This window comes from Thermobia domestica, chromosome 1 (assembly GCF_964235325.1).
Source record: "Thermobia domestica chromosome 1, izTheDome1.hap1.1, whole genome shotgun sequence".
NCBI lineage: Eukaryota > Metazoa > Arthropoda > Insecta > Zygentoma > Lepismatidae > Thermobia > Thermobia domestica.
This window is the reverse complement of record NC_137454.1, coordinates 298,578,467-298,585,268: the sequence shown is the minus strand read 5'-3', so window position 1 is coordinate 298,585,268 and position 6,802 is coordinate 298,578,467. Positions and strand designations below refer to the sequence as shown.

Genomic DNA, 6,802 nt, shown 5'->3' with positions numbered 1-6,802 from the left:
AGATTTCATTTTTTTCACAATATATAGTATGGATAATGAGATACAGCCCAAAATTACCACAGACTCTTAAACTTGTATAATTTCTACTTAACAAAAATAATGTTCGAAGTTCGAATATATATCAGTCAATGGATGACATGAAGCTGAATAAAAATATATGTTTAAGGTTAAATTTCCATGTATAGTTTTCGAATAAATCGCGAAAAATTCATTTTTATGGCGGTAATAAGTATATGATTTGTTGTCAATATTATTTGAGTCCTAAAATTCTGTTAGGAAATATTATTCACTTATTGACGTTACCAATGTTTCCTTCAGAAAAATGTTCTGATGGATACAGTTAGTATTCGGAAGGGTACATATTACTTTCATACGGTACTATTATATTTGTTATTATATTATGGATGTACTTTTTGGTCTCCTCCGGGAGGGCACTCTCAGATCTCCAGGGGGAGACAGTGTCTCCGCAAATACGTCTGGAAGAAACATTGGACGTTACAGTATATACAGGGTGTTTCAAAACAACACCGACAACGTTTGAGAGGTGATTTCTCACACCAAGATAAGGCAAAAACTATAGACCAACCTGGGTGCACAAATGCTTCCTTTCGGAGTTATAGGCTGTTGAAAACATGAAAAAATAAACTTTAAAGGTCCATAGCTTCAAAATTATGGGACCTACCGTAGTCGGGTCAGAACTTCACTTAGGAACTAATATATGCACTATCCAAAAATACATGTTTCAGAATCCTAAGATATTCACGTAACAATTTTATAGAGGGAGTTTGGCTACAGGTATATAATTTAAAGTATTCACAACTACCTCTGTAAAACTTGTTTGCGAAGTACCGCAGGTTTGTGAAACTTGGATATTTGGATATGGCACATACTACTTTCTAAGTGAAGTCTTGACCCGACTACAGTAGGTCCCATAGTTTTGGTGCTATTGATCTTTAAACTTCATTTTTTCATGTTTTCGGCAGTCTTTAACTCCGAAAGCAAGCATTTGTGCACCCAAGTTGATCTATACCTTTTGTCTTATCTTGGTGTCAGGAATCACGTCCCAAACGTTGTCGGTATTGTTTTGAAACATCCTCTATAAGTGTGTGTGTGTGTGTGTAAAAACACTTTAACCAGTGCTGGATTAACCCATCTGGTGGCCTGAGGCTAAAAAAATATGGCCCCTGTTTACTTCGCCTAATACATTTCTGTGAAAATATAGTAGGAAAGATAAGGGAATGCGTATAGTTCTACATCAACCATGCAATGCATTAGGTGATACTATACTTAATGGAACTTTCTAAATTAAGACGGTGGATGTAACAAGTGAAGAAATTTGTTTTACGTTTTTGATCATATTTTATCCTATGATGATCATGATTGTATCTTGTGATTCGTTTTAGACAGCCAGTTGAGATTTTGATCATTGTATAGGTCCCCCGTCGACCTGGATTCTCGGATCTACACTAGGGTGCAGCGTTTTATCACTTTTTTCGGAAGGAAATGTAATACCTGACAAAAGTTGTCCACCCACATGAACATTACAGGTATAGATTGTTTTTTAAATCGGATAATATCTTCTGTGAGAACTATTGCCTCTAAGTTTCAAAATTGAACTGAAAATTACAACAAATACCAAAGTTGTTCATTAATTTTAGTTGTGTTAAACATATTTTTGGTTAAATGCATGTCAGTTGCTATGAAAATTGACATTCAAATAAATATATGTCAGTTATATGCCCTTGGGGGAGATAGTGGTGCCTCCTCTTGGGCCAGAAAAGGGGCAAATTCAGTACAGTTAAGCGGTTGTGCAGTTCCTCGTTCACCTGGCCATATAGCCTGGCCAAGTGACCCATAGCCCACCACATGGAGATGGCTGCATCTAGGGCTCCTTCGCCAGTCCTACCCAACCAACCAACCATATGTAGGGCCGGATGAAGTAATTCGATTCGTCACTGTCAGGAAAAATTGTCACAAATTAGGACTTTGAAATTTAGACACAGCTTGTCTAGTAACGTTGTGCCGTCAAAGGTCCGCAATATGGAGGTCCGTTTTTCCATTCAGCATGACCTCACTCCATACCATGAAGGAACCACCGCCCAAGAACGGCCGTTCAGCAATGAAGTTTGGGTGATAGGGTGTTTCTGGCTCTCTCCTCACTAATGTCCAACCAGAATCAGACGACGGACTGGATCGAGATTCATCGGAAAACATAACGCGCGCCCACTGGTGTTCCCATGTTGGCGACATGTTCCTGACAACATGTGTAACGCGCATGTTTGTGCTCCCGTTTCAATGACACATATATCACAGGTTTCCTGGCATATAGTCCTGCTGTATTGAGCCGACGACGAACAGTTTCAAGACTAAACCGTTGACCCCACGTGTGGAACAAATCATTTGCCAGTTGAAAGCATGACGCGTGACGGTCACGTCTGGCAGCAATTGTGAAAAACCGGTTATCGGTGGCCGATATACGTATGTCCATAGTCTAAGCGATTCTACAGCTTTGACACAATACTCCTTCACATTTAATTTCTGCGCCCAGTCCATTTGGGATCGACTTAGTATCAATCGCTCAATTATTCGCCCGCGGTCAACATCACTCAAATGCCGTCTGCCAGCCATTGCAAGGTATCTATGCTTTATATCCCACACATGAACCAACAACTCATTCTTGCAACCTCGGACACAACTAGGCTGTTCTGTGCGCTTCGTGGCAAAATATGTTCATCGCGGTTGCGACGGTGGTACGCACTCGCTATAGCTGGCTCTCACATTGCCTGTGCGTCTCTTTGTATGTGCATGCCTTCTACCAGTGTTCAGTGGGCTTCATACGTTGCTTATCCCACGTTCTGTCAGGTTGTTTAAGTTTTGTGGACCAGTATATATATATATATATATATATATATATATATATATATATATATATATATATATATATATATATATATATATATATATATATATATATATATATATATATAATATGCATATTTCAGATTTCAGAATGTGTTCACAGCACTGATATGAACCATTACTTCGTCTAGATCGCCTGATATATAACACAACAGGTTCAACTCAGAAATCAGATTCATCTACTGTAATATGAGTCTCATTCCCTCCAATCCGCCACCCCCCAAGAATAAGCCTCAAATCTACCCGTCTCCCAATGTTGACGACAACTGTGCTCCCTTCATCTTGCACTGAGCACTGTTTTACAACTTCATAAATATTTTGAACATCGCTAAAAAAAAAAAAAAAAAGAAAAAAAAGAAAAAAAGAAAAAAAATGAGAACGTTCTTACACGTCACCCCCAATGTTGAGGACAGATTTGCGCCGCTGGTACTTTGAACCACAAAGAGAAAACGAATACTAGGCATTACTTTCGGATAGTCCTTTCTAATAATTTGTATCTTTCTTAACTAACAACGTACACATTTTTCGCCAAGTGCATGAGTGACATTTTTAAACATCTGAATTGCTACTTCCACAGTAGAATACTTATGTTCTTAGTCTAATACTTATACAATAACAAAGTAATATTGTTTACATCTAAAAATATTTTAAATGAGAGTAAATTTAATGGTGCATGGTGCACATGGTGCATTAAACTAGAAACATGAGTTTATTATACTATAATTATCACGCGGCTATTTGTCTTCAGTATCCTATTATTTCAATAACTTCTTTTTGTAAATCCACTAGATTTAGGCAAACCTTCATATTTATAGAACTCCAATTTAAACACAAACATAACGCTGTTTGAAGAGCAAACAGACAGTGTAACATTGTAAATATAACATTATGACATCACACTCCTCACAAGACATTTCTCTTTCTGTGGCGCAAACAATTAATTCTTCGACATTATTTGAATATTTTATCTTCATAACAACGAAATATTCAGATTGTTAGTACATGCTATACTGAAATCAAGCTGAACACACTGGAGCTACTAAATCAAAATTTTTGCTCGAAATGGAAATTACTATTACAACAGAAAAGACTGGGGTTGTTTATGAGTAATAGACTGCATGTTTTCTAACTAGTTTTACCCATTTCGTAACGTTAGATAAAGTAGTGACTGGAACGGAATGGTTGGTTAGGGAGGAAGGGAAGAAGTAAAACAGGTAACTACCTAATGTAGTTTTCAGTACTCGGGTAGTATTATTAGTAGAGACATGAAGTACGAAAGTGAAATAGAGGCAAAGATATGAATAGTGAGAAGAATTTAGGAAGAAGAGAAGGGTAACTGGCGGACAGATGACACGGGATGACAAATATCGCATCACGTGATTAACAACGAAGAAATATGCCATTGGCGTCAATATTTCACAGTTAAAGAGAAGCCATCATCATTCAGAAGAAATAGGATTTGTGTTCATCAAAAGTCAAGGAATAAGTAAGTATCACATTTTTTAAATTGTCAGAGCATACTTAGGGAGTGACATAAATTTATTTAGTTTACACCGTAGTTTTGTATAGACACCGTGACAGCAATTACAAGCACATGTTCGGATAGCTTGTCTAATACACATCCATAGTTGTGTACATTTACACTGAGAAAAATCCATTATCCGGACAGCGGTATATTGTACAAATACAAGGATTCGTTATGTTTACTAAGGAAATCTGTACGGAGCGTACTTTATCCATATACTACACAGGTACTGCCTTTTACCCGCTTAGATATTACATCATTTCGCTGCAGGATGTCTGACATCTAACAATCTTCTGTATTTTACATACATATACGTATGTTAAGTACTTCAGTTATACGTTATATACGTCCATCTGTACGTGAGATCCAGACCGCCTATAGACACTCTTTCTTTCGCCATGGCTGACGTCATTGAACTAGCGTCTTTTGCTTGCGAAACGAGGTTGTTACAATCGGAAAAGAAGAGAGGAAGGAAACAAAAACATGGGTAAGTGCACTAGTTAACTATTACTTTAGTTAAATATTCCATTAATTATATATTCTTTTAGTGTAACTTGCTTTAGTATAGTACTAAGTAAGTAATATAGTTTATGACTACAACTCGTTAATGATTGAGGAGAATGGAATGGGTGAATCTGAATTTTGAGAAATCTTTGAATATTAATGTTTTGAAACATTTTACGTTACAAGGTAGCAAAATGAATGTTATGTGTTTATTCATTCCGTTTTATATGTGACGATTTATTACGTGGTGCAGAGTTACTACAGGACTGCTTAACATAATTGCTAAGAAACCGTTTTCAGCGCGAAAATTCCCTTGTGTAGTGAAGATTTAGGCTTTAGGTCTCTGGGCTTTCGGCATCAATGGCCTTGTTAGCCCGTCACATATGAGGGATGACGTCCCTCGATGAGCACACTATCCGGGTAAAGGAAGGGAAGAAAGGATTTGGGAAGGAAGAAAACGGCCTGGGACCTATATGTTAGGTACCACTCCGGCATTTTCCTGCTGTGAATGAGGAAAACCCAAGGAAATCTCATTCAGGATGGCTGGACTTAAAATCTTTTGATACTTTTTCGACTGAGGAAATCGATCCCCAACGGGATCGAACCCGGGACCGTTCGCACCGAAGGCGAGAGCGTTAGCAACTACGCTACGCGGGGCCACTTGTGTAGTCTAGAAAACTCATTTTTATTAGGATATTTGCATTTTTTTTTTTTTTTTTTTTTTTACTTTTAGTTTAACGCCCCATGATTGTACATAAACGTAAGTGAGAAGGTGACGATGAGATACATGATAATGGTGGAATCAAGAAAATGTAAGGAAACTGGAAAGTCTTAAGAATAACCACACCTACAGTGTTCACCAAAAGGCTATTTGTCGGGAGCAGGAATCGAACCAGGGACCTAACAGGTCAGAGGTAAGCGCTCTACTACAGAGCTTTCTTTTGTTTAAAGAACTTGTTTACATTGAAATATATATATTTGACGAAGATATTGATATATTTTACAGCCTCACTGAAATTTAAAAAAAAAGTAGTCAGGGAGAGCTTACTTGTCAGGTTTTTATTTTTTAAATTTAATTTGATTTGATTTCTATTTATTTATTTTTGCTTGTTATGTTCCCTAGTTAATTAATGTTTGGGTTACTGAGAATTAAAACCTTTTTAGTATTATTGTTATGGCATCACTTTGGAACCAAAAAGTTTGATTTTTTTTTCTTGTGTTTTCATATAGGAAGTTGGTAAGTTTGTGCCTTAGCATTGGTTTGGTTTCTACTGTAGAACGTAATTGAAGGTCATGTTGAGTTGAGTCTTGGCGGGTTTGAGTTCGTGAAGTGTCAGGCACTGATTGTGCCCCTGTCTTCTGTCTGTGATGTTTCCTGGTTTTGGGCAGTGACGTATTTATGTTGAGGAGTACCAACGCAGGCCGCGAAACTACAACACAGCTTCAACAGCTCTACGAGTGCCAGGCGTTTGAATTTCACCCTTCGTTCCGGCGTGACTAATGCAGTATAGTACTAGGTTCAAATTCTATGGCTGGTAAAAACGGTATGGTAAGAAACACAACGTAATAGTTATTAGTTTAATTAGTGTTTCTTCATAGTATTGTTTCACTATTTCTAGAAGGAATTAACTATTAACGAAGTAATGAATAAGCAAAAACACACTTTGATTGACGTTTACGATTTCTCATACTCCATTGAGGATGTTTTGATCCTCAGTTGCGCAAACATCCAGTGTGCGTTTTTTTTTTTTAATTTTTTGTTGCTTACACTGCCTTACAGATGAGGGTTATAGTTAAGGAGCCGTACTTCCCATTTAGGGAAGGACGAGAAACGGCATACTTTCAGGAATTATT

At 37.4% G+C, this 6,802-nt stretch overlaps 1 long non-coding RNA gene across 1 annotated transcript in view; it reads left to right on the top strand.

Moving 5' to 3' along the window:
• Window positions 1–3,923: 3,923 nt before the first annotated feature.
• LOC145667720 (uncharacterized) overlaps window positions 3,924–6,802 on the top strand; it is a 63,725-nt gene continuing 60,846 nt past the window's right edge. The window contains exon 1 of the long non-coding RNA XR_014127908.1: window positions 3,924–4,405. This is a non-coding gene — a long non-coding RNA (uncharacterized LOC145667720). The remainder of the gene's footprint in view (window positions 4,406–6,802) is intronic.